The following is a 21254-nucleotide window of genomic DNA, read 5'->3' on the forward strand; positions in this document are numbered from 1 at the left end:
TCTCTCTCTCTCTCTCTCTCTCTCTCTCTCTCTCTCTCTCTGTCTCTCTCTCTCTGTCTCTCACTGTCTACCCCCTCCCCTCCCTCCATCCCTCTCTCATCCCCTTTCCAAATCCTCTCCACACAAAGGGTTTTGTATAGTAATAAATCAAATTCACCAGTTAAATAGGTGGGGATTAAAGAGGGAGAATAGTTATAAGTATAACTAACTTGAACTAATAAAAGTAATTCATAAAAGGGGGAATAAAAAGAAATAAAGAAAATGTAAGTACCAGTGTATGGTGTTTGAGGAAGAGAAGGGCAGTTGACTGGAAGCAAATCTCTTTAATTATAGGTCAGCATTATTTATCACATGCCTTCTATAGGAAGAATGCAGTAAAAGGCAAAGAGAAGAAAAGAGGATATGATGGAGAAAAAACAATTAATGATCATAAATGTGGACATGAACAGTAGGAACTCATGAAAAGGAAGAATACACTAGCATGAGTAAGACAATGGATCCCAGCAACATGTTTGTTTATTTAAAAAAAGATGAAGCATAAAGACTTACAAGGAGTCAAAATAAGGGATTGGAGCAAAATATATTACACTATGTGAACTCAGAAAAGAGAAGCCGTCATGATCTCAGACAAGAAACAGTAAAAAAAAAAATAGTTAAAAGATAAAGAGATTTTTCATTTAAGGGCACCATGGACAATTAAATAATATAAATACTTAATATATATGCACCAGATATCATTATATCCAAATACTTCAAGAAAAAGGTAATCAGATTACCCAGAATGAAGAATAAGGCATTCATTAAGTGCTTTCTATGTGTAAAGGACTGTCCTAAGTGCTGATAATAAAAATAGAAAAGTAAGACAATTCTTACTCTCAAGGAGCTCACATTCTAATGGGGGAGACGGTACATATGGAAGGTTTCAGCTGCAAGTCAGTTGAAAAGGTCTTACTGTCCTAAGGGTATAGCAGCAGAGCAGATGGTAATGCCACTTCTTTAATGTCATTTTTACTGATAAAATCATGTCATTCCCTGATGTTAAACTGTTGACAATGCCAAAGACTTTGATGACAAGAACTTTTGCGGGGAGCGGTGAGGGGGTGGCTTAGAGGTCTCCCAGGGTAGATGTCTCTGGATGTGAAGGAGTTGCCAGGTTATGTGTCTACACGGATATTTTTCAGGCAGCTGACTGCAAGCACTATACTGAAAGCATTACTGTGCCCATGAGGTAGTGGTTTGACTTGCCTAGAATATGTTGCCTCCTGTCTCTCTCATAGGTTTACCCACTTCTCAGTCACAGATATACTGGTCTACTTTCCCTGTAAGCTCCATGAGAGCTGCTTCCCTGGATGATGGCTGAGAGGGCTGGACTGGGAGTGCTTCTATTCCCAGGGCTCTCGTGCTCATCTACCTGTTGGTGGCAGTAAGCTTTCAGTTGTTGCTGGTGGTGATGAGAAAGGTGAGTTCCTTCTCAGCAATCACTTTTCTTTCAGGCCCTCCATGCCTAGGCTGGAAGCAGATCTAATGGCCTGGAGGCATTGTTGTTCCAAATGCTCTTGGGGTCAGAGTTCTGGGCTCTTCTCCATGATGCCTAGGAGGAAAGGTGGTTAAGATGATAGCAGTGGTACTTTGACCAATCTACACATGCTGCCTCCCATTTCTCCCTCAGGGTGCTGTGCTGCTTTTAGCTGGGCTGTTGTACTGATCGTTGTGTATGGTAGTTGGTTTGTAGTTGGTGGGATGCCTAGCCTCTTCTGTACCAGAGTTGCTTCCTCAGATGATGACTGTGAAGGCTGCACCCGTGGTCTGAGAAGTACCAGCCTCTCCCAGGGTTCTTGTGCCTATTTTTCTGTTGGTGGCAGATCACAGAAAATCATGCTGTAAAAAATGTGATTCTCTCTGACCAAATCCAAGAGGAAGATAAACAAGGAAGAAATTAAGGGCTTAATCAAAATGTTAGAAAAGTTAAATATAATACATTTAGGGGGATTGCTGAATGGGAACAGAAAGGAATATGTGTGTGTATATGCATATGTATTTATATATGTACACATATACGCACACATACATATATACATACACATATACATATATTTTTATGTGGCATCATTATAAAAATTTGAACATGGCCTCAAAACCTCATAAATAGATGAAGAAATATTAAATATGTCATTTACTGACAATATAAACTAACATCAATAAATGGACTATAATGAAAGGATTCAAACTTAGATACAAAATAATTTAATCCTAAAAAATGATAGAACAAAAAACAAATCAAAGAAACAATAATTTCAGTAAGAAAAAATTACAAGATAGAATATTAAAACTTTTTTAATGCAGCTAAAGCAGTTCTGAGGAGGGAAAAATATATTTATAAATTTTCATCAATGAAAGAGAAGATCAATGAAATTTACATACAACCATGAAATATATACAACTAAAGTAACTAGAAAAAAAATTTTCAAAACAGCTAAACATGATGATAGAAACCTACAAATCAAAGCAGAGCTTAACAAAATTGAAAGCATAAAATCTATTGAATTATTAAATAAAATTAGGAATTAAAAAACTAATAAACTACTACATCAACTTAGTCACAGAAAAAGAAATTTTAAAAGATAGAAATGAATTCACAAAGCTTAAAAAGGGAACCAGATAGAATTTTAAGTGAATTTTATCAAAGATTCAAAAAATTCAATTCCAATATTGCATTAATTACAAGAATAGAAAAAAGAAAAGAGGTCCTGACAAATTACCGATATAGGCCAAACATGGTCTTGCTTTATACCAAGGAGATTAAAATATGTTGAATGTGCAAATATGCAAATATGTTGAATGAACTATTAGCTAAGAGACTTAGGCAATATATTTTCAAGATTATCCCATATTGCCAGCTTGAATTTATGTCAGGAATGCAATATTGGCTCAATTTTAGAAAAAAATGTAACATGAATGAAAAAAATTATACACATTCTTATGATTATATCAATAGAAGCAGGTAAAAATTTTGACAAAATTAACACCAATTTGTGTTTTTAAAAAATTTAAGCATAGTAATAAATACACCTTTCCCTAAAATGCTTAATTATACATGTTTGTGTGACCCAGAATCAATATTTTATATAATGTGCGCACATGCATATGTATATAAATGCATATGTATAATAAAAAATAATAGACTTTTTCAGTAAGATAAGAAGTAAAACAAGAGCATGTATTATCTACTAGTATTATTTAAAGTAGTACAAAAATTCTGTCTGTAACAATGTTTAAAGAGAATAACTGGACCAATGATTTCATTGGTATAGGGAACTTGAATAATAACCTTCTACAATTGAGTATAGCTCCTTCTCTGTAACTTATAGTCAGTTTCTTAGAGCACTGAGAGATTGTCATAAGATCGTAGATTTTGAGCTGGAGGGGATCTTAGAAGTCATTAAGCCCCATCCCCTTTTGTTACAGATGACTATATGGAAGCTTAAAAAGGCAGAGTGATTTAACCACTATCACATGGCCATTGTGCTCTAGGTGTAATTTAAACCCAGATATTGCTAACTCTAAATCCAGCGCTTTACCCACTAAACCTTGATGTCTCTCAATAATGACAACAACAAGAAAAGAAAGTTTCCCTTCCTGGAGGGAGTAACTATAACCAAAGAAGAAACAAAATTTTTACTTCTTGAAGATTATATGATAGTCTCACTAGAGTATCCTAGAGATTTAACTTAACAGTTAAAAATCAGCAATTAAATAACTTCAGTGATGTAGAAGGATATAAAATTAACCCATAGAAATCATCGGTCTTTTTGTACATTATTAGTAGACCATACTGAAAATATAAATTCCATTAAAAATAATTAGAGAATATAAGAAATATTGAGGAATCATCCTGACCAATACAGATACAAAGCAATCTTTTCAAAAGTTTTTATAGACCCAAATCACTAGGGAGACATTAATTATTCATAGTTTGGTCATGCAAACTACATGTATGGATATGTGTGCATGTATATATGTATACACATACACACTAGAGGGCAATGCTTCCTGATTTAATCAATTTATCTAATGGCTTACCAATCATACTAACCAAGTGTTGCTGTATAGAGTTAGGAAAAATAATATAATTTATTTGCAAGAAAAAATTTCAATCTTTTTTGATTTTTAATTTTTGTTTTTCAACATTCACTTTTATAAGATTTTGAGTTCCAAATTTTTTCACCTTTCTTCCCTTCTACCCTCCTCAAGACAGCATGCAATCTGATATGGGGTATAACAAGAATTTTTTAAACTAAGAAGGGGAGCTTATCTTTGTAAGACATAAAGGTATATTACAAAGTCTTATAATTATTTGATACTTGTTTAAGAAATAGAAGAGTTTCTCCATGGGACAGCTTAGGAATACATGATTCAGAAACAAATATTTAGCACATTGTCAAGTAAGTAAGCCAAAGATTCCAACTGCTGGGATAAGGATTCCTATCTTGGGAAACTGGAAAACAACCTGGCAAAAATGAAGTATGAGCCATAATTTCACACCATCTACTACTATAAGCCCTAAATGGATATATGATTCCCCATATAAAATACAACATCACTAACAGATTGGCAGGAAATGAAAAGGAATACCTTTCACAAATATTTTTATGGGAAGACAACAAAATAAAGAGTAGAGAGGATCAGAACGGATAAAATTAATAGTTTTGGTTACATGGTGTTGAAATATTTTGAACAAAGATAATCAATTCAGCTAAAATTGTAAGAGAAATATTTAACTGAGGAGAAAAAACACAACAGCAAATTCCTCTGTTAAATTTCTGATAGTCAGCAATTATAGATGACTGATTCATGTTATAAGAACACATTTAAGGACAAGAACCATCCCCCCCCCCAAATAAGTATTTAAAAGATGTTCACAAGATCTTGTCAAAAGAAGAAAAACAATTTATTAATAGCCATTTGAAAAACAAATCACTTGTAATAAGAAAAATGTAAATTAAAACTGCTGAGGGTGTCGTAACTTATACCTATCACAATGATGACAAAAAAGGAAAATGACAATTATTGGAGGAGTTGTGGGAAGATAGGTACACTAATGTACTTTTCTTGTAGTTGTGAAATGAGTGAAGACAGCTTCAACAGTTTGTATAAAATGATGCGGAATGGAGTGAGCAGAACCAAGAAAAACAATTTTGCCATCATGAAAGCATTGCAAAGCAGAGAAACTTTTAAAGACAGAAATTTGCATCAATGTTATATCCAACTATGACTCCACAGAACTATGGATAAAGCCTGCTTTTTACTTCTTTATGAGAGAGTCAGTGAACTAGAAGTGCAGAGTTATAGTTTTTTCAGACATGGCCAATATTTGGATCTATTTGGTGTAACTGCTAATTTGTTACAAGAGAGTGTTTTTCCTTTGCATTTTAGGGAAGGAGAGGTAAGCAGGCAGTGTGAGTATGGATGAGGAGGGGAATGTTGGCTGATAGTGACAAAAAAAGATGGGAAGTATCAATGAATATTCTTAATGCACAGAATAGAAAGAAGTTTAGAAGATAAAACTAATAATAAATAATAAACATTCATATAGCTCTTATTATGTGCCAGGCATTATGTTAAGCACTTTGCAAATATCATCTCATTTGTCTCACATTACAACACTGGGAAGTAGGTATTATTATTTTCCCCATTTTATAGATGAAAAAAGTGAGAAAAATTAAGTGACCTGCCCAAGGTCACTTGCCTAGTAAGTATCTGAGACTCGATTTGGACTCAGGTCTTTCTTTATTCCAGCCTACCTATCTATCCACTGTACCACCTAGCTGCCTCTGTACCTAGAGAGAAACTGAGACAAAAGCTTGAAAGAAACAAAACATACTTAGGATTAATATGCTGAATTTGATATATACTGAAGGACGGTAAGGAAATTCAGTTTCAAATAAAACACTCTGTTTTTATATAAGGAAATGTTCACATGTGTTGATGCTAGATTACTTTTAAAATGTAAACCATGTCGTTCTTATCAATTGGGGGAGGGAACAAGAAGGGAGCAGAAGGCTGACATGGTAACATGACTTCATTTAAGAAGAAAGGAAGGAAGACTTTAGTATATGCTTAAGAGCACATGGCAGATATTGGGAGTTTCTGTGAGACGTTGGGTGACCTTCATATAGTTGAGGATGTAGAATTTTATTAGGCACAAAGGTCATGACTTTCATTATCCAATGTCTTGCTTCTCCTTCTGTCTAGTCTTATATGTAGATCCAGATTTTTAAATTATGTCCAGCATGCTCTGCTGTCCTAGAATTTTAGGTCAATTGTAATTTGAGACTGAGACCAAAGCAGTATGAGAGGCAGGTCTGGAAGGCAGTGGGTGAGCAGAGCCAGGCTGGGAGGAGGCCTGATCAACTCAGGGGGCAAGTCGGCCCACCAACCACAAGGGCCACTACCAGGCCTATCACCAAAGGGCTGGGACTGGAAAGAGCAAGGTAAGAACCAAATGCAGGGCCGCTGTCTGGGACAGCAAATACACCTGGGACTCCCACTCCATAGCCCAGAAATTTGAAAAAAAAAAAAAGCTCCTATCAGTATCTCCAAGGACCAGGACGGCAGAGTGAACCCCACCTGCTCCAACCCCGCCCCCCCGGACCCTGAAAACATAGTAACTAGGGCAAAACCCTCAACAGTAAAGGCTTGGGAACCCTAGAGGAATGGCATGGCTAGGGCCCTGCCTCAAAATGGGTAGAAAGCAGACTACAAAGACTCTGGAGTCCTACTATCGTCAGAGGGAGGAACCAAATGTGGACTCCACACCCACAGCTGAAACATCAACAGGGAAAGGGTCCCAAGCACAGACGGCTCTCCTAGATGAGCTCACAAGGAACTTTGAAAACCAAATGAGAGAGATAGAAGACAAAATGAATAATTCTTTTAAAATCAAAATCGCAGAATTAGAAAAACATTATAATGAAGAAAACAGTTCATTAAAAAGAAAAGTGTATGATATGGAAAAGGAACTCCAAAAACTAACCAAGGAAAATGATTTGCAAAAAACTAGAATCAATCAAAGTGAAACAAATAAATCTATGAGGAACAAAGAATTAGTCAAACAGAACAACAAGCATGAAAAATTGAAAAAAGAGGTAAAATATCTCAATGGAAAAATAACTGACCTGAAAAACAGATCCAGGAGAGATAATCTGAGAATCATAGGCCTACCAGAAAACCATGATGAAAAAATGAGCCTGGACAACATTCTCCCAGAGCTCATTAAGGAAAATTTCCCTGAGATACTAGAAGCTGAGGGTAAAAAAGAAATTGACAGAATCCACTGGACACCTCCTGAAAGAGATCCCAAACTGAAAAGTCCTCAAAAAAGGTGGCCAAACTCAAGAACTACCAGCTAAAAGAGAAAATACTTCAAGTGGCCAGAAAGAAACAATTCAAATATCGAGCAACCACGGTAAGGATCACACAGGATTGATTTGGCAGCTTCTACACTGAAAGATCGGAGGCAGCCTTTTCCAGAAGGCAAAAGAGCTTCAGTTACAACCAAGGATCACCTACCCAGCGAGACTGAGCATATTCTTCCAGGCAAAGAGATGGTCATTCAACAACATAACAGATTTCCAGACATTCCTGATGAAAAAGCCAGAGTTCAATGGAAATTTCAATCTCCAATTACTAGATGCAAGAGTGACATAGAAAGGTAAACAAGGAAAACACACACACACACACACACACACACACACACACACACCCTGTTATTTCATAAGAGCAAACTGTTTATAGACAAGTAGAGGGTATGAGTATAAAATACACAAAATGACAATTACAATTATTAAGGGCTACAAAGTACTGCAATGGAAGAAGAGGAATGAATGAAGTAGAAAAGGGTAAATTATGCCACACAAAGAGGCATAAAAACAGTATAGCAGAGGAAAAAAAAGAGAGGGAGATGGGTATCATATGAGCTTTTCCCTCATTGGTTCTGGTGCAAGGAGGGAATAACAACCAGTTAAGCATAGGACTCTATGGAGAAGAGACGCAAAACGTATCATATTACAGGGAAAGAAGGGAGGGAGAGGAGCTTCGCATGAGATTTGTTCCTGTTACTCTTGGTGAAAAGAAGAAATAACATACTTCATTAAGTATAAAAATATCCTACAGGCAGTAGAAGGGGGAAAGGCCTACAAAGGGTGGGGGAGTTAGTAGGGAGGGAAGAAGTAAGGGGAAAGAGGAAGAAAAGGGAGGGGGACTGATAAGGGAATACTGAGGGAGGCGGTAGTCAAAAGGAAAACTTTTAAGGAGGGGAAGGGAGAAGAGGAGAAAAAATATAAGCATTAACAGGGGAGGGAATAGGATGGAGGGAAAGAAACATAATAATCATAACTGTAAATGTGAATGGAATGAACTCTCCCATAAAACGGAGGCAGATAGCAGAATGTATTAAAAATCATAATCCTACAATATGCTGTATAGAAACACATCTGAAACAGAGGGATACACACAGGGTAAAGGTAAAAGGTTGGAGTAAAATATATCATGCCTCAGCTAAAGTAAAAAAAAAACAGAGGTAGCAATCCTTATCTCAGATAAAGCAAAAGCAAAAATTTATCTAATTAAAAGAGATAAGGATGGAAACTATATCCTGTTAAAAGGAACCATCGAAAATGAAGCAATATCATTACTTAACATGTATGCACCAAGTGGTATAGCATCCAGATTCCTAGAGGAGAAGATAAAGGAATTAGAGGAAAAAATAGATAGCAAAACTATACTATTGGGAGACCTTAATCTCCCCCTCTCTGAACTTGATAAATCCAAGCTCAAAATAAAGAAGAAAGAAGTTAAGGAGGTGAACAGAATTTTAGAGTAGGTATGATAGATCTCTGGAGAAAACTGAATGGGGATAAAAAGGAATATACTTTCTCCTCAGCGGTTCATGGCACATACTCAAAAATTGACCACTTTCTGTGGCATAAAAACCTCACAATTCTGTGCAGTAAGGCAGAAATATTAAATGCATCCTTCTCAGATCATGATGCAATAAAAATTATATTTAATAAAGGCCATGGAAAGACAGACTAAAAACTAATTGGAAATTAAACAATTTAACACTAAGGAATGAGTGGGTCAAACAAGAAATTATAGAAAAAATTAGTAATTTCATTCAAGAGAATGAGAATGAGACAACATGCCAAAATTTGTGGGATGCAGTTCTTAGAGGAAGTTTTTTTTCCCTGAGTACATACATGATTAAATTAGAGAAAAGGGAGGTCAATGAATTGGGCATGCAATTGAAAAAGCTAGAAAAAGAACAAATTCAAAATTCCCAATTAAATACTAAATTGGAAATATTGAAAACCAAAGGAGAGATTAATAAAATTGAAATTAAGAAAGCTATTTAATTAAAAAATAAAACCAAGAGCTGGTTTTATGAAAAAAATAATAAAATTGATAGACTCAGTCAATATGATAAAAGAAAAGAAAGAAGGAAACCAAATTATGAGTATCAAAAATGAAAAGGGTGAATCTACCTCCAATGAAGAGGAAATCAAAACAGTAATTAGGAATTATTTTTCCCAATTGTATGCACTTAAATTTGACAATCTTAGGTAATTGGATGAATATTTGCAAAAATACAGGTTGCCTAGATTAACTGAAGAGGAAGTAAATTACTTAAATAACCCCATCTCAGAAAAAAAAAATTGAGCAAGCCATCAGTGAACTCCCTAGGAAAAAATCTCCAGGGCCAGATGGATTTACTAGTGAATTTTATCAAACATTTGAAGTACAATTGATTCCAATACTCTACAAACTATTTGGGAGAATTAGTGAAGAAGGAGTCCTACCAAATTATTTTTATGACACAAATATGGTACTGATACCTAAATCAGGAAGAGATAAAACAGAGGAAGAAAATCATACACCAATCTCCCTCATGAATATAGATGCAAAAATTTCAAATAAAATATTAGCAATAAGACTACAGCAACTTATCTCAAGAATAATACACTTTGATCAGGTAGGATTTATTCCAGGAATGCAAGGATGGTTTAATATTAGGAAAACCATCAGTATAATTGATATCAGCAATAAAATTAGCAAAAACCACATGATTATCTCAATAGATGCAGAAAAGGCTTTTGACAAAATACAGCAACCATTCCTATTAAATACACTAGCAAGTATAGGAATAAATGGAGCCTTCCTTAAAATAATAGATAGCATCTATTTAAAACCATCAGCAAATATTATATGTAATGGGGATAATCTAGAAGCATTTCCAATAAGAGCAGGGGTGAAACTATCACCCCTCTTATTCAATCTGGTACTAGAAATGTTAGCAGTAGCAATTAGAGAAGAAAAAGAAATCAAAGGAATCAAATTAGGCAAAGAATAGACCAAGTTATCACTCTTTGCAGATGATATGATGATATACTTAGAGAATCCTAGAGAATCAAGTAAAAAACTACTTGAGACAATAAATAAATTTGGCAAAGTTGCAGGATGTAAAATAAACCCACATAAATCCTCAGCATTCCTATATATTTCCAATGAAATTCAACACTAAGAGAAAGAGAAATCCCATTTAAAGTTACTGTAGACATTATAAAATATTTGTGAATCTACCTGCCAAAACAAACCCAGGACCTATATGATCACAACTACACAACATATTTCACACAAATAAAGTTGGATCTAACTAATTGGAAAAATATCAATTGCTCATGGCTGGGTCGAACTAACATAATAAAAATGACAATTTTTCCTAAATTAAATTATATATTTAGTGCCATACCAATCAATTTACCAAAAAAACTACTTTATAGAGCTAAAAAATAGTAATAAAATTCATTTGGAAGAATAAACGGTCCAGAATATCAAGGGAATTAATGAATAGGAATGCTAGGGAAGGTGGACTAGCTATACCAGATTTCAATCTGTATTATAAAGCAGCAGTCATCAAAACTATGTGGTACTGGCTGAGGAATAGAGTAGTGGGTCAATGGAATAGAATAGGCACACAAGATTCTTCAGTCAAAGACTATAGTAATCTATTGTTTGATAAACCCAAAGACCCCAGTTTTTGGGATAAAAACTCACTATTTGACAAAAAACTGCTGGGAAAACTGGAATATAGTATGGCAGAAACTGGGCATAGACCATTATCTAACAAAATATACCAAAATCAAGGCTAAATGGGTGTATGATCTAGGTATAAAGGTTGATACTATAAGCAGTCTTGGAAAGCAAGGAATAGTTTACCTGTCAGATTTGTGGAGAGGGAAAGACTTTATGACTAAATAAGAATTAGAGAGCATTATATAATGCAAAATGGATAATTTTGACTACATGAAATGGAAAAGCTTCTTACAAAAAAAGCCAATGTAACCAAGATTAAGAGGGAGGTAGGAAATTGGGAAAGAATTTTTACAACCTATGTCACTGATAAAGGACTCATTTCTAAAATAGTCAGAGAATTGAGTCGAATCTATAAGAATACAAGTCATTCCCCAATTGATAAATGGTCAAAGGATATGAACAGGCAGTTTTCAGAGAATGAAATTAAGGATATCTATAAGCACATGGAGAAATTCTCTAAATCACTATTGATTAGAGAAATGCAAATCACAACAACTCTGAGGTACCACATCTCAGCAGTCAGATTGGCTAAGATGACAAAACAGGAAAATGACAAATGCTGAAGAGGATGTGGGCCAACTGGAACACTAATGCATTGCTGGTGGAGTTTTGAACTGATCCAACTTTTCTGGAGAGCAATCTAGAATTATGCCCAAAGGGATATAAATAATTTCATACCCTTTGACCCAGCAATACCACTTCTAGGGTTATATCCCAAAGAGATCATAGAAGTGGGAGATAGACCCATATGTACAAAAATATTTATGGCAGCCCTTTTTGTGGTAGCAAAGAATTGGAAATTAAGGGGGTACCCATCAATTGGGGAATGGTTGAACAAGTTATGGTATATGCATGTTATGGAATAATATTTTGGTATAAGAAATGAGGAGCAGATGGATTTCATCCTGGAGAGGCTTATTCGAACTGATGCTGAGTGAGAAGAGCAGAACCAGGAGAAATTTGTACACAATTACAGACACAACATACGTGTGATGACCAACTTTGATAGACTGGGCTCTTCTCAGCAATGCAGTGATATAAGTCAACTCCAAAAGACTCATGATGGCGAGAGATGTCTACATCCAAAGAAAGAACTAGAAAGAACTGAGCTTGTATCCAGATTGAAGCAAACTACCTGATCTTTTTCCTTTTCTTGTTTGGTTTTATGTCCTCTTTACCATTTTTCATTCCATCTAATACAATCTGTCTTTATAACCTGACTAATGTCTAATGCGAAAGTACAGATCCTACGCTTGACTGTATGCCACCCATGGTGGGGAGAAAGGGGAGGGAGGGGGACATAATGTGAAACTCAAGGAATTGTGGAATTGAATTTTGTAAACTAAAAGTAAACAAGCAAATTAATAAAAAAAAAAATTTTTTTAAAAATGAAAGGCCAAAGCAGTTTAGGTTTATAAAAATTCAGGCTAAATTATTGCTCACAAATTACCTGTTTTAGGTGCCTTATTAGAATACTCATTGAGAGTCAGCTTGGGTGTTTATGGTAGAAAAGAAGTTAACAATATTATAAACTTTGCAATATGAATATTTGATGCTTCCATTACTAATACAAATGTAGCTATCTCCCTCTAACCTCTTTGCTAACCCTTAGTGTTACATCTACAGTTACCTTTCAGACTTCTCAAACTGTATGGCCGGTAGAAATCTTAAACTTTGGGGTGGCTAGGTGGCGCAGTGAATAGAGCACCAGCCCTGCAGTCAGGAGGAGACCTAAGTTCAAATCTGGCTTCAGACACTTAACACTTACTAGCCGTGTGACTTTGAGCCAAGTCAACCCCAATTACCCTGCCCTCCCACCTCCAAAAAAAAAAGAAAGAAAGAAAGAAAGAAATCTTAAACTTCATATGTCTAGCACTGAACTTATTGACTTTCCTTCTAAACACCCTACTCCAGATATCCATATTACTTTCAAGGGTACCACCATCTTCCCAGTCCCCTAATTTTGCAACCTAGTTGTCAGCCTTGACACCTCATCCTCACTCCCTATATCTGATCTGTTGCCAAGGCCTGTCTATTTTACTTTGCAATTTAAATAAGCCCTTTTCTCTCCTCTGAGATAGCCACCATCACAGTGCAGTTTCTTATCTCCTCATTCTTGGACTATTGCAGTAACCTTCTAATAGGTTTGCCTCAAGTCTCCATTCAGGTGCCAAAGTGATTTCCTCAAAGTACAGATTTGACCATGTTACTCCCCCCAGCCCCACTGAATAAACTCCATTGGCTCTCGGTCATCTTTAGGATCAAATATAAATTGTTCTGTTTAATATTCAAAGCTCTTCATAGCTTGGCCTCCCCCTCTTTTCCAGCCTTCTTATACCACAGTTCCTGTCACTACTCTGATCCAGTGACACTCACTTCCTTGCTGTTCCCACAACAATGCACTTCAACAATACACTTTCTCTAGCTGTCCCTGGTGCCTGGAATTCTGCCCCTCCTCATCTTTTCTTGGCTTCCCTGGCTTCCTTCAAGTCCCAATGAAAATCCCATCTTCTACAAAAAGCATTTCTCAACCCTTCTTTATCCTAGTGCCTTCTCTCTTTTAATTATTTCCTGTTTATTCTGAATACGCCTTGTTTTTACAATGTTTACATATTGTCTCTTCCATTGGATTGTGAACTTCTTTAGGACAGGGACTATCTTTTGCTGCTGCTTATAAAGATCAGTGGCTCACATACAGTAGGAGATTATTAACTGCTCATTGACTTACTGAGACTTCCAGTGCTTGTAAATAGAATTCTGCTTATACTTTTGTTTCTCTGTTTTGGTTTGACAAATGAAAATACTACATTTCTTGTTGTTGTTACAGTTATATCCCCATAATGAATGTTGTGCTGAACTTTTTTTGCATATACTTTAAAGTGATTTGAGGTTCTGTGTTCAAAACAATTCCCACGGTGACCCTTTTATCTTACTGAGAAAGGAACAGAATGATGGATGTATAGAGCAGACTGTTTTTTGTATATTGGACTGTCTGTCTCTTTTCCTGTCTTTCTGCCTCTCTTTCTGCCCATCTTCCTCCCTCCCTCCCTTCTTTCTTCCTCTCCTTTCATTCCATCTTTCTTTCTCCCTCCCCTTTTTACCCACTTTCTTTTTCTTTCCTTTTTGCCCATCTTCCTTCCTTCTTTTTCCATATATTTACCATATAACTAAATGTGACTATATTTACCATATAACTAAATGTGAAATTATTAATAATATATGGCCATTTATATTAATACCATCATGAATATTGTTACCTTTTGAATGAATGATTGGCATGCCATTACACTATTCTCTGCTCAGACACTAATTGTAGGGTAAACAAATAGATGAATCTTATTAGCCATCTTCTATTAGTTCTTCTGCCAAACAATTACCAACTGTATGCCTAACTTTTAAAATAAAAATGCAGACACTTACCTCTTAGGAACTTTCATTGGAGCAGGCTAGTCAGCTGTCGGGATAATGTTATCTTCATTTTAAAATTGAGTAAATTAAAGCATAAAGTGGCTAAGGGACTTGCTAGAGAACAAACGACAAATCAGGATTAAAACTTAGGTGAATGTCTTCATTATCTTAGCTTTTCACAGAGCTCTCTGATTAATTTTTCCTCCAAGGCCAGTGACAGCCTGGATCCCAAATGTTCAGATAGCCAAGGCTGTATACCCAGTTTTGTTACTCACATTATTTTGGCAGTGAATAAAGCATGCTCTGTTTAGTAGATGAATACCCTAATCCTAATCTACTGAATTCATTGTTAGAAGGGCATGTGCTTTAATGGTGGAGTATGGTGGAACAGTGAAGATGGACTTCTACTAGTCTATGTACATTTCCTTACTTCATAGTGTGCATCTGCCAAGTAGCTCCCTGGGATAAATCATGTTTAGTTGCTACCCTTGAACCGAATATGATAGCTAGTTCATACACAAATTGAAGCTGGCCACATCACATGGTGTTTGAAACTACTACATTAGCCATATAGTATACCTAGATTTTTATTAAACAATGAAATGGAAAGATTAAATATTTTTCGTATTTTCCATGCCTCTCTTTTGATACTAAAAATTGGTATTAGAAAGTGCAGCCATCATCCAACTAAATTTGACATTTGCATGACAAAAGATTATGTATTGGAAAGTGGACTATTAAAATATAATAAACCTAAGCAAAATATGGCATCTCTAATAAAGGACAATTTTAGATCTCTGCATAGTTAGGTTAGCTGTATAAGATAATTTTGACTTACAAGAAGTCTGAGTTCAAAAAAGTAATACACAAAGTATTTGTGGCTTTCTTCCAAGATCCAACTTCCTGTGGCTGCTTTCAAAGTTTCTGTCTCTGTAAGCAACTTTTGATTGTTTATATTTGACGGGTTACTACATGGAAATGGGAATTAAACATATTCAGCTTATTCCTTGTGAGGCTAAAGTAAGACTGTTAAGTGGAAGTTATAAGGATACACATTTCTTTGTTGTTCAGTTGTTTCAGTCATATCCAACTCTTCACGACCCCATTTGGGGTTTTCTTCGCAGAGATATTAGAGTACTTTGTCATTTCCTCCTCCAGTTCATTTTACAGATGAGGAAACTCAGACAAACATGGTTAAGTGATTTGCTCAAAGTCACACAGCTAGTAAGTGTTAGAAACTGGATTTGAACCCAGGTCTTCCTGATTCTAGACCTGGTGCTCTGTCTATTGTGCTACCTACCTGCCCTACACATTTCATACCACATGATAAAAAAAAAAGTTAAATTATTAAATATATGATTCAAAAACAACCCTCCTTTTTATCCTATAAGTGATATATAAGAACAAAGGAAGAAGCCATAAAAGGTTTGGGTAATCTATCACTGAGTAATTGAAATTGACCAAAAGAGTACTAAAAGTAAGCTCACCAAGTTTTTTTTTAAGCAAATTAGGGTTAAGTAACTTGCTCAAGGTTACACGACCAGTTATTTCTGGGTGTGGTGCTAAGTACCTGAGCCCGGATTCGATCCCCAGATCATCCCGACACTGGGGCCGGTGCTCGTACTCGCTGAGCCACCTGGCCGCCCTTTCACCAAGTTTTAAACACATCTTTTTTGGAACCAGTCAAAAAAGAAGCCATAATAACATTTTAACTGAGCATATATTTCCAAAGTAGATAATTTAAATGTTCATAAAGCAATATATTCATTAAGCACAACTTTTAATGAAATAGGCAAGCTTCATGAGATTAATTATTCTTCGCAATGCCTCCTCCCCTACCTTGAGATAGGTAATTACTCTTTTTTAAAGGCTCTGAGACTTTGATTTGCACATATACAAACTAACCAAAATGAACTGAAAACATAATGTACAATTTTTTTTTTTTTGCTTTTTTGAAGGCGGGAAGGCAGGGCAATTGGGGTTAAGTGGATAATTTTTTTTCCCTTATTCATGTTTCATAGATTAGGAATGCAAGGGTCAGAAGAAAACATTGGCTCTTCTATGATCATTGAGCATTTGTAGTATGTGAGGTCCTGTGATCTGTGCCTGATTTACTTAGTGCTATTGAATGGTACCCATGTTTACTGCCAACAGCATTGCCATTGTTGTTCAAGTGACCATCTTTAATTGATTTTTGGAGATTTGATGCACCCACTAACAAAAGTCTAATAGAGAAGGCCAAGAGATGTGCTCTGCTGATTAGGTGTGATTTACTGATGTAATATAGGATTTTTTATGTTGAAAATAACCTTTTACAAATTCATTTGTTCCTAGAGGATAAAACTAGGATCATTGGGTAGGAGCTGCAAAGTGGAAAACTCTGGTTAATGTAAGGAAAAAGTTGTGATTGGAGCTATCCAGAAGTGAAATGGGCTGCTTTGGGAAATAATGTCTCATTCAGTTTGGAACTTTAAGCAAAAGCTAGATAACCACTTATCAACCATGTTAGGAAATTCTGTATATAAATATAGGGTGGGCTTAATGACTTCTGGAATTTACCAATTTGAAATGCTATGATTTTATGAAATTGCCTATTTAAACCCTATGAAGTTGACAGTACTTAAAATCTATAGCTGTTCTGATAGTTTCATAGAATATCTCAGTCCATTCCACGGTTACCATCAAAGGAAAAATATTTTCATACTCACAGTGTAAACTAATGGTCACTCTATATATATATATATACTCTCATTGGAGAATCAGTTGGACTCCTGAACCTGGCTCAGATTTCTTTTTACAATAAATAATTTAGTCACAGTTCAGACTTTACTTACCAAACTAGTCAAGGTGGCTATTAGAACTGCCCTAAGAGTGTCTACCACTGTTTGATGGTAACCATTTCACAAAATAAAGTCTTTTATGAAACTTGAATATGCACACCAGTCTAACTAAAATGCAGCTTCCTTCTTACCAATGTACTACCATTATCTCCTCAGAACTGTCATCAAATAGAATAGGGGTTCTAATCATTTTGTCAACCCAACATTTCCATCTTTACACATAGTTAATTTCACCAATAGGCAAATTTATCTAGAGAGATAATTTTGGTTATCTTTCTTGGTCTCAACATACCTCCCTTCTCTGCATAAAGGGTTAGAGAACCATGCATGAGCTCTTGCATACATTGTCAGACATGATCACTGTATTTTTTTTTGTTTTGATTACCTGTTTTCCTTTGTTACAATGGAAAAGTTCAATATGGTGTGTGATAAAAATTATATATAGAAATTATTGTAATGTAGAAACAAAAGGCTCCTATATATACATATATATATATTTTTTAATTTGGGATTACTCATGGAATGTTTATTCATGGATAGGATATAGAAGAAACTTAGGGAAAAGTAAGAATTGGATAATTAGGAGGAAATAGAATTGGGGATGTGAAGCGCTTTGTTTTAAAGTGAATACTTCTTGATACCATTGGCACTAGTAACTATGAGTAAAGTCTGTTTCATTCTTGCCTGATATCGTCAGGGAAAGATACCATGACTTTGCTTAAAATTTTTAACTTAAAAGGATATAACTACCCTTCAGAGAACTAAACTCTAAAATGACATTTAAAAGAATAGTTTCTACTGCCCATAAAAAAGAAACGTGATTCCATATTTTGATGGTGAAACCTCCATGTTATGTTTCATGTTAAATGGCAGGAGAGTAATGAGGTTTTGGAGTGCAGTTACTCCACAGGCATCAAAGCTATGCTCATCACAGCTTAGCTGGACTGGCTGTATGATAACAATGGATGACACCAGGATGCCAAAATATAGTCTGAAAAAGTGGGAAATAATATATGAGGTTAGGAAAGGAAACACTTCAAGGACACATTGAAGTACCATTTGAATGAGTGAAATTACAAGAGATAGCTAACAAATGATGGCTCCAGTGAGTACTGCTTTTCCCCTAGGGGGAAGAAAAACATCAGAAATTAAAAAGTATTATATGTGTGTCAGGGGTTAGTGACAAAAGAGCATAAGGCTAAAAGACAAGGGAATTGGGTTCAAATTCCAGTTCTGCTGATTTTTGTCCATATGATCTTGAATGTTCTGGGAGGACAGCAGCCCCGGCATGAGAGCTTGCTGAGCCCTTTTCAGGGCTAATCGTCCATTTTAGGCATTCACCGTTCACCCAACTCTCATCTGTGGATGATGTGGATGTGGAATCTATACTATATACAGCAGTCACACCCCAATAAAACCATCTTGACCAGATGGGCTAAAGTAGATTGAGAATAACCAGTGGACCTCAAATCCATCAGTGAGGTAGGGGGATGTCTGCCTCCAAGCATGTGAAAACTTCCCCCGTGGAATTGTCAGATCAGAATAATTTCTTCCAACAGCCATGAAGGCAGCTGAAGTAGGCACAGTGGAACTCTTAGAGCTTGATTAGACATTAAAGACACCAGGGTCATCCACTGCAGGCTGGGTCATTGCCAAACTGTCCTAACTTTTGTCCTGCCACTGGACTTAAGTTACTCTTGGAAGAGAGAATGAGGCTGATGATTTTGTCTCACTTAGATCCAATTCACACACAAGTCAAGACATCACCCCATGATCCTCTTCAGAAATGAAGGAAAAACAAGAATGTGACGTTGAGAAAAATCACTTAATATGAATTTCAATTCCCTCATCTATAAAATGAGGAGATTGGAAAAGATGATTTCTAAGGTCCATTGTAGCCCAAATCCTGTTCTTCTGAGACATAGAAGCTTAGAGTTAGAAGTGGCCTTTAAAATCTTGGAGTCCAGCATGAACCTGAATTAGAATCCCTTTTAGAATATCCAGGAAAAAAAAATGATCACCCAACCTCTGCTTGAAGACTCCCAGTGATGAAGTACTCATTGACCTTTGCACTCATGCAAAACAGAGCTAATTCTACTTCCATGTGATAACATTCTCTATACTTGTGGATAGCTGTCATAGTGTCCTTTTACCCCCCAAATCTTTTCTCTAGGCTAAAGATAAGCCCCTTTACTACTGGTTTCTATTCTCTGAACACAGCTTGTCAATGTCCTTCCCAAAATTGTGGTCAGATATGAATGTAGTATTCATATTGTAGTTCACCAGTGCTGAACACAAAGTGACTATGATCTCTTTGGTTCTTCATGCCATGCTTTGATTGATGCCCCCCAATCTTTTTCCCTTAATTCCTGTACTCGTCCAAACTTACCTAATCTATCATAGTCACTACCATCCCTCCAGTCTCCTAGCTTTATAATCTCAACATCACTCTAGGATCCTCACTTTCACCCTGCCTTCCCAATAAGTGCTAAATCTTGCCAGTTCTACCTTCCTGACATTATAGAATCTCATCCCTTATCTCTACTTAAACAATCACCCCTTTAGTTCAGGCCATTATCACCTCTCACCTAGATTGTTGAAGCTTTTGTCTTCATAGTTTCAAGTGTCAATACTTGCAGCCAAAATAACTTTCTTTAAGAAAAGATCTCATCAGGGGCAACTAGGTGGTGCAGTGGTAGAGCGCTGACCCTGGTGTCAGGAGGACCTGAATTCAAATACGACCTCAGACACTTGACACACACTAGCTGGGTGACCCTGGGCAAGTCACTTAACTCTGATTGCCTTACCAAAAAAAAAGTTAAAAAAAAAAAGATCTGATCATGTAACTCTGCTACCCAACCAATCCCAATGACTTTCTATTACTTCAAGGATAAAATATAAACTCTTCTCTATAACTTTTTAATTAAGCCTTGCACATTCTGACCACGAACTGTCCTTCCAGCCTCATTGTATATTACTACCCCTCCTGTGCTCTTCAAAGCAGCCAAACTGGCCTTCTCTCTCTCTTTCACATGATACCCTATTTACCATCTCCCCCCCACCCCCTATTCATGGAATACATTCCTCCTATCTCTAAGTCAATCTCTTTCTTCCTTTAAGATGCAGCTCAAATACCACGTTCTGCTCTAAATCTTTCCCAATCCTTAAAACTACTAGCGTTCTCCTTCCCATAGTGTTGCGTATTTAACCACTTTGTATTTATTAATTTTTTTTATATTTATGTTGTGGATTTATGTATGTTATATGCACTTGCTATCTCCCACATCAGATTGTAAAGACATTGCAAGTAGGGATTTTTTTTTTCATTCTTTATACATGTATCCTCATTTTCTTGTGTGTAATAGTCATTTAATAAATAATTGTTGACTACTTAATAGTTTCATGTAACACTACAGAGTGATATTGAACATGATATTCATTAAAACTCAGGTATTTTTCACACAAACTACTCTACCCTTTCTTATATTGATGCAATGAATTTTATTTTTTTCCTTAATAGTGTAATTGTTGGGGGCGGCCAGGTAGCACAGCAAGTAAGAGCACCGGCTCCAGTGTTGGGATGACCTGGAGATCGAATCCCAGGCTCAGACACTTAGCACCCACCCAGAAACACCTGGACGTGTAACCTTGAGCAAGTTACTTAACCCTGATTGCTTAGGGGCGGCCAGGTGGCTCAGCGAGTAAGAGCATCGGCTCCAGTGTCAGGATGACCTGGATCAAATCCGGGCTTAGATACTCAGCACCACACCCAGAAATAACTGGCCGTGTAACCTTGAGCAAGTTACTTACCCCCGATTGCTTTAAAAAAATAGTATAATTATTTTTCCAATTACA

The 21254-nt window shown here is 36.2% G+C and overlaps 1 protein-coding gene across 11 annotated transcripts in view; it reads left to right on the plus strand.

Annotated features, from left to right (window-relative positions):
* LOC138171996 (transcription factor 4) overlaps window positions 1-21254 on the plus strand; it is a 450737-nt gene that overhangs the window by 241617 nt on the left and 187866 nt on the right. The window lies entirely within an intron of this gene.

The sequence above is a fragment of the Petaurus breviceps genome, unplaced genomic scaffold (assembly GCF_028583685.1).
Source record: "Petaurus breviceps papuanus isolate PSGF00001 unplaced genomic scaffold, PetGlider_PUasm1.0 128, whole genome shotgun sequence".
Classification (NCBI taxonomy): Eukaryota; Metazoa; Chordata; class Mammalia; order Diprotodontia; family Petauridae; genus Petaurus; species Petaurus breviceps.